Consider the following 8,650-nt stretch of genomic DNA (forward strand, 5'->3'; position numbering starts at 1 on the left):
TATCAACTTTTAGAATGTCGCGCTACCCTCCTATTGAGATGGCACGGTTAGGATTACAGAATAACACCTGTACAACAGAAGATACATTGGCATAAGGATCATCGAATGTTATAGTTAACCTTTATAGTTGATGCACCATGGACCAAGAAAAGTTTATGCGGGAGATGCCCTTACGACACGTTCAGAACTTAGTGCAAATTTTTGTCCGTGTCACTATATTGATCAACCAAAGGACATGTATGTTAGCCACGTGAGGTGACTTTAATTACAACATGGATTTTGTTTTTTCCCGTAGGGAACATTATTGCGGAAGATAATACTCCTACTACCACATGATATAGATGAACATGGACTCTCTTTACAACCAGGTCAGGGCATTTTGTTGCTTGGACAGGTACACGCTACAAATCCACAACCACTCTATAGCACAGCTCAAAGCACAGAAGCAGACGCCTAAAAACACAACATCCGCTGGTACCAGCGCAGCATGTTGCCGGCCGGTGACATAATGACGCACAAGACATTATGGTGCCGGCTACCACCTCCTTGTACATCTTTAGGAACGGGTCCATGTTGTGGTGGTACCAGCCATTTTGCCTCACTCCTATGAATGTTGCTCTCCAGGGCAGGTGAGTTCTTGGTTTTGCTCACATCTTGCTGCTCATCATCGGACCAGTCGCCATCACGTCGTGCATGGCTAGGCCCTCATACTCCTCATCTGACTTGGTCGAGTGTTCATCCATAGAGCCGACATCTATCTGCAAGTACCCTGTGACGCGGAAGAACATTAGCTTTGCAGTGTTAGGAGGTGCTAAAAAGATAAGGAAAACAAAAAACCAAATTGTTGAACACTGACATAAATCGCCCATACCTCGTGCATGTGCAGCATGTCTCTTTCTTCATCGGAGGTCTTCATCAATTTCAGCATCACGAGGGTCATCAACTTAAAAGATATATATAGGTATATGCTCGTGCTTTGTCATGGAAATAAAAAACTATCACAAAACATTGTTACGAAAAGTATAGTAAGATAACAGTACCTTACCCCTTGAATCTTCTGTTACAGCACCTTACCTTACCCCTTGAATCTTCTGTTACAGCACCTTACCTGGTTCAAAATACATGCAACATGTATTAAATAATTGTGTGTCGTGTAGACAGAAAGTGCATGTCTGGTTATGTCCCCAGGCAAACTTGCCTGGCCAGGCAGGATTCTCAGGTGTTGGATTTCGTTTGCCTGAGGTTGAGATATGCTTACCAGAATAATTTGCTTTTACCAAAAGGAGAGGATAAGACCATATGACTGAAATGAAGAGGCTTTAGGGATCAAAATAGTTTTGGGTGGAGAACCTCTTTCAATTTTGCCCAAGAATGCATTTAGTCTCTCGGAATACACCAGAAATTGCACCAAATTATAAAATGATAAAATATTAGTAAGTAAAACTCTAGATGACTAATATCCTTTTTTGCAAGATGCATAAAACATTACAGCGTTCTAGAGTTTCAGCTGCTTATGTGAATAGAACAACAGTGTTACTAATAGTACAATCAATTAGTAATTGGCAGTATTGTTGATCGATGTTATTCTTAGTCGAAAAATGGAAGCATGACTACTGTAAATGAGCAAAGTTTTGACATCAAATGACATTTTATCAGACATAAAGAATTACTAAATTAGCAATGGTCATAAAGAGTAATCAGATTTAAATGTTATCAAGATCAAAAATTCTAGCACATACAACTATTACTCCGTATACATCATAATAAAATGATAAAATATTAGTCGATAGGCAACATAATAAAATGATAGACTATTAATCAGTATACATCATAATAAAATGATAAATTATTAGTAAGTAAAACTCTAGAACGACCAGCTGTGCTTGAGGAGCTAGAAAGACAAGGGTGGTGGGAGCACAAAATAATTTGAGAATATGATCTCGGACTATGCACAAAGTGCAATAAAAAACAAGCACTTGACAAGAACCTCAGTAGATGGAATAAATAGTAGCTGTGAATCCGAATAGAACAAGTTGCGATGGCTGAACACTAAGGGAGACCTGATCTATGGTCAGAAGCGAGAAGCGTAGGCGCTGGTGCACACATATCTAAAGTGGAGCACCTTGATCCATCGCTAACCTGATACACATCATGAATAAAGTAAATTATTAACCAAATCAAAAATCAGTCGAAGCAAAATGCTAGAATAGGCATGGATTACTCTTTTTCCTGCAAACTAAAAGAGTGTCAATTTTACATAATAGGACGCCCCTTTCATAAGTCGTCATAGTTACGTGTCCGTGCGTTGCAACGACGTACAAATACAAAATATTCAACGGTTGCGCAGGGCAACATCAATTATTCAGTTTATTGAGAAGTGCAATAGCACACCACCTCCGAAAGGTACAATATTTATTTATTCTGGCAACTTTTTATTATCTATGTACTTTATGTGAGGAACAAACACAGCTTCTACCTTTATAAAAGGTATACTTTTAGTCACTTTTAGCTCCTAAGGCGAACCTAAAATTTAGTTAGTTTGTTTAGCTCCTGGATCCAAACATGCCTTCAGCAAGCTCATCTTCTTTTAGAATGTTGTTTCTAGCCAAAATCAATAAATGCGAGTGGATTGTTTGAATTTGTAGACAATGACAACACAGATACACAAAAATTAAAGAGCTCCTTTTCTAATAACAAACTTGATGTAGCAAAGTTAACCAGTATAGTACTTCAGGTGGTTAAGATCATACCTACTGTTGCCAAACTGGATTGTGTCCTTTTAAAATAACTCATAATAGTGTCGAGGCTCAATGCGATTTCCTTGCAAAAACGATGAAATTCACATAACAGAAGAGTCAAAACATGAGTAGTAGATCTGACAGATTAACACACATATTGCTAGAAACCTTACATTGATGAAAGTTCCATGTGTACTATCAACAACCATTAGATAAGGCCTATCAAACAAGATGGTATGATAAATTGTTACTGATATAATGAAATCGAGAAGGCATTACTTATATCCCAGAGAAGAGATCAAGTAAACAAATGCAAAAAAAGAACCATGCAGAAACATTAAAAGGATATCCAAGTAATACTAACTATCTGATACCCGCTAAATGATTCCTATGTAAATGTGTTTCATTCTCTTGTAAAAAGAACCCACAAACCCACAAAAAGAACCCACAAATCCAAGAGAATGTAAATGATTCCTTTTATATATCCAATGAAAAAGAACCATGTAGAAACATTAAAAGGATATCCAAGTAATACTAACATTAAAATGGAAGCATGACTACTGTAAATGTGTTTCATTCTCTTGGATTTTCCTTGTGTCCTACCGCTGCAAACATGTGGGAGTGCTTTCGAAGAATGTGTGTGTGCTATGTTCGAATCGGCCAGGTGGGGAACATGGTTAGGGTGTTGCAGGAACAGCAGGGAACTCGAATCCCTGGCCATGGGCACAAGCATGGCCACCACTCAGTACACATTAGTAGTCTAGAGTGATGGATGCTCTCGATTATATGTTCACTTTGTTTTGCAATTAACTGATATTCACTTTGTTTTGCAATTAGCTGATTATATTTCCAAGTGAACATATAGTCCAGTTAATTTATTTCTCACAGTTTTGCTAGTGAGTGATATCGTCAGACCATCCAACCTACAGCTTACCATGGTTCAGATAGTAGCTGACCACATTACCACCTAACAGTAGCTTCAGATAGTAGCTGGTTGAGCCATGGTTTTACACCATAGGAATCATTTACACAAAACAATCATTAATAATCATTTACACAAAATAATCATTTACACAAAATTGATAACAACATAATCAATTTGTGTAAACGAAAGTAGCAGCCAACATAGGAATCATTTACACCATGCTCTACACATCTGTGAAACAGATATTTCATGTAACCAAACCAATTGTGCTAGGAGTGGATTTGTGGGTGCTTTTTAGCTGTATGACAAGTACCTCGAGAGCAACTGACACAAAATAGTTTATATACAAGAGCAAGCCGAGAGACTAAAAAGAGCACAGTAGAGACTAAACTATACGCCTATACTGTAGTAACAAGGAGCACTTTCAGGGCTAGTTAATGTAAAACCGAAGGGCACATAACTATGACGTGGGTATATGCTGACCTTGATAGGAGCAGTGCAAAGCGCTGGAGGAGACTGTCTCGTAATGCTTGGTCGCGACAGATGCCACACGACGCTTGCAGCCGCAACACCATTAACAAACCTGGCCACAACCATTCCCACATGGAGTGCCTTTGTTGGTTCCCTCCCTCTGTTAAATTAGAAACAACCTGGCTGGATATGACAGTACCTCTCGTTTGATCAAGCTAATCCAAAGTGTGATTAGTTTCGTTGGAAAAAAAAAATAAATGCAGACAAGCTGAATTGCTAATTACATACCATATAATCGTTAATGATTATCCATGGGATCTTTTCGGCTGATCACCCAGTTTAGAATGACACACTGCTATTCTCCGTCTCGATCCATGATCTATCTCATAGCCTAGAGAGCCCAAGGTGTTTAGAGATATGCCTGTTTGAACCTGCGATTGCACTAAGCCGAAAGTTCACCATCATTTACCAAGTAAAAAATCTTGGATAAAAAATGGAAAGAAATTAAACCATACAATTATCGACCTTGTCTATCACTCTCTAGCAGTCACAAAAGCCTTCTGTGTAAATAGAAAGGAGTACTGGGGGATTTATTAGGATAAGGCATATGCATAATGTGTGAGTTGATGATAATTGATATTTGATAAGAACAAGGCGCTCTAACCGTCTATGCACTACTTACCGACCACTCTTAATATACAAGTCAAACTCATTGGCATGGCTTCAAAGGAAGTTGTGGCGGTGACCGATGACCATTAAGAATGCAATTTAGCAAGATATTCCTTCGTTTATTTCTAAAGTGACGCCCTACAGAACCATGATTTCCAATAAAAGGAAGTCTGTCTAAGTTCCCACCATCAATGGCAGCCTAAGTGGATGGCTAAAAGAATTGTTTCCCCAGCCATTGTACCAAAAGGTTGGATTAGGCCTCTTCTGCCATCTCTTATTGGCCTGCCAAGCTTCTCCAAATATGGCCTTCGCACTCTTGCTCGCCCCCTACAGCCCTTACCATAATTTTCATACTTGAATACAAGCTTCTTCCAAATACTATCATCTAATGCAAGATTCCTCATTTCCTTGCACGTGCACTCAACCTTTGCAAGATCAACCCCAGGTAAAAAATGCAATACCTTAGTCTTAAGATCAGCAGGCAAAGCCATCAAGCATGGCGTGGCAAACGCAAATAATTCAGTTGGCACAGTGATACCATTAGTGGCAGGCAAATCTCATCCGTCGGCGCTCTCCACAGATCATGAACTCCCTTCTCATGCACTTCACTCAGATAAAGTAAAGGCTCAAGCCCGTGCACATACTACCCATAAACTATCACGAAATTTGGCCATCAAGGAGTCATTCAGCACCACCACCTTCCGCTCGATTTCACAGAGATGCCTCTGGTACCGGTCACGCCCTAGCCCATGATTTATCATCGTATACTATTTCTTCATTAGATTGTTCGCTACATCTACTGATCGAGCGTATTGATATCGAGTGAAGTGATAGCCTGCCACTCGCTGAAGCGGAAGGAGCAGAGGCAGGGCGTGACCGGTACCAGGACCCACAGCTCGGTGGTGTGGATGTAGTCGACGACGGTGAAGCTCGTGAGGCTGCGCACCCCGACATTAGTGAAGTTGACGCGGCCAGGCGACAGCAGTAGCGGAGGTCAAGGTTCCGGAGGCAGGGGCAGACGGCAACCATCCGGCGCAGCGAGGCGTCGGTGAGGAAGACGGAGTGGAGGTGGATGACCTCGAGCATGGCAACCATGGCGTTGTTGACGGCCCTGAGGTTGAGCACACGCACCGACAGGCGTGCGAGCAGCGGGGACCCACGGGAATTGCAGGGTGAGCATGCTCGGGCGGCGCGTGCCACCTCGCCTGGCTGTCGTCGATGCAGAGGTGCAGGTCCTCGCCCCCTCCCGCCCACTCGGCCTGCCCGCTCCTGGATCCACGCTCCTCGCTCTCGGCGCCGACGGGTGGATTCCCCGCTTGAGCGGCTAGGCGAGGTAGGCTCCGGCGGTTGGTGGGGGTAGGGGGCGGGCACGGTGGGATGGGCGGCCATCACGCGGGGAGCGGGCGAGGTTCGGGGGCTGGGTGTCGCGGGGACGGAGGCAGGCGGGGGCATGGGCTAGTGTGGACGCCTTCGTTGTCTCTTCAACGTCGGCGCTGGAGACGGTGGCAGAGGGGCGGAGTCCAACGCAGACGCGAGGTCGAGCACAAGGAATGGCTAGCAACACCAGCGCAAGCCTGGAGCGTGTAGAAGCCGGTGGAGGAAGAGAAGGAGGCGACATACCTGACCTCGTCCAAGCTCACCTCCACGGAAATTTAGATCTAACCGACTCTCTCCCGGTGCTCGTTCATCCTCCATGTCCCGCCGCTGTGAAAGCCAGGCGCTCGATGTCGTCGGGGAGCGGGCTGGAGAAGGTGTCGTAGGAGAGGTTGAGGGATCGGTTGGTGTCGTAGGAGGCAGGGCGAGCGTGGATCTATGGATCGGCGTTTATGGCGGATAGGCGGATCCGTGGCATCCGCTTGCGCGTTGATGCCGAGGAGAGGGTGGGGGATCTGCGGCGCAGGCATGCAGTGCGCGTTGATGGCGGAGAGCAGAGGGCGCGTGCGCGTTGATGGCGGGGAGCAGAGGGGGAGGAGGGTGGGGGATCCGCGGCGCTTTGACGGCAGAACCGTGCACCAAAAAGTTTGTGGACGTCTACAATAGTGTCTTATGTAGTATATATATATATAGTCCATTTAAATATAGACACACAAAAAAGCTAAAACGAATAATATTGTGAAATGAAAAAAGCACTAAACTGGAGAACCCCTCCCAAAAGGGAACCACCATGACCTAAACGACCATACGAAATCTAGAATCCGTGTCAGGGAACAAAGCTCCATTGAAGGCCTATCGAGCATATACAACGTTGTGTTATTGTGTGGTGGGCCAACGCTAAAAGTCTGGCTTCTACATGTTCCTGGTAGATCCATGTTGGGTTCTCGGCATGGATCCGACAATCCTATCGATTGCATCCTAACTAGTTTTCCATCCATTCTTAGCAACACGATGACTACCTACATACAATTTTTTTTGGTTCTGCTAAGCTATGGGACTATCCCTGTTGCTTTGTTACCTCACTACCGAGGGTTACCAAGGACTATCCATGTTGCTTATTTTTTTCTCTGCTTTTGGAGAATACAGTGTTTGGTAGACTCTTCAAAAACTCTATTTTAAAAACTGCAGTTTTGGCTATGCTATAGTACTTTCACAGGTTTGCAAACTTATCTCTATACTAAAGTTTTCAATACTATGGTAAAAAACTATGGGTATGTTTTGGTATTTCAAATCTGTAGTATTCCAAAACTTTAGTTTTCAAATACTTTATTTCCAAACAGAGCATAAGGGTTATACATGCTCTCACACGAGTACTCCCTTCGGTTTCATTTTAAGTGACGTTTAGGACATGATTTAGCATACCAAGGTGTTAGGATCGTAGGTGGGGAAAAGGAGACACAAAGTTTAACGTGGAAAAAACTCCCCCAATGTGGAGGAGAAAAAACCACGGGAAAACAGATATATTATGTGGTGTGATGTACAAGGTATAAGGGGTCCTATTTATATAGTCAAATGAGATAGAGATAGGGTCATATTATCTTATCCAATAAATCTCCCCTTGATGCTAAACCTATAAAACTATTTCCCCAAACACCACTAGGGTGCTAAGCTCCACGAACACCTACCAAGTCAAGACATTGCTTAAACTTGGTATTAGATAATGACTTTGTAAACATGTCTGCAGGATTTTCATCTGTATGTATCTTGTTCACTTTAATCTTGCCTTCAGCAACAATATCACAAATGAAGTGGTACTTGATATCAATGTGCTTGGTCTTGAATTGATACATGTCATTCTTAGTCAGACAAATAGCATTATGACCATCACAATAAACCTTAATGATATCTTGAGGAACACCAAGTTCAGAAATAAGACCTTGCATCCAAATAGCTTCTTAACCCCTTCCTTAGGTGAGACATATTCTGCTTCAGTAGTGGAAAGAGCAATGACAGACTGAAGTGAAGCCCTCCAACTCACTGTAGAACTGCATAATGAAAATACATAGCCAAATATAGGGTGTCTTTTATCAAGATCACCAACAAAGTCAGAATCAACAAATCACATAACACCAATTTCCTTCATTGAATTCTTGTCAAACAATAATCCAAAATGAGAAGTACCTTTCAAGTAGCGAAGAATCCACTGTACTGCATCCCAATGTTCTTTACCAGGATTATGCATAAATCTGCTAACCACACTAACAGCATGAGCCAAATCGGGTCTTGTATAGATCATAGCATACATGAGATTCCCGACAACATTAGAATACAGTACGTGAGACATGTGTTCTTTCTCATTTTCAGTAATAGGATATTGCATCGATGACAATTTAAAATGTGAAGCAAATGGTGTAGCAACAATTTTGCAATTACTGAGATTATACTTTTCAGGAACTTTCTCAATATAACTTTT

At 42.5% G+C, this 8,650-nt stretch overlaps 1 pseudogene; it reads right to left on the minus strand.

The window, feature by feature from the left end:
* Positions 1–53: 53 nt before the first annotated feature.
* LOC103655813 (P-loop NTPase domain-containing protein LPA1-like) lies at positions 54–935 on the minus strand (annotated as a pseudogene).
* Positions 936–8,650: the final 7,715 nt, after the last annotated feature.

The sequence above is a fragment of the Zea mays genome, chromosome 4 (assembly GCF_902167145.1).
Source record: "Zea mays cultivar B73 chromosome 4, Zm-B73-REFERENCE-NAM-5.0, whole genome shotgun sequence".
NCBI lineage: Eukaryota > Viridiplantae > Streptophyta > Magnoliopsida > Poales > Poaceae > Zea > Zea mays.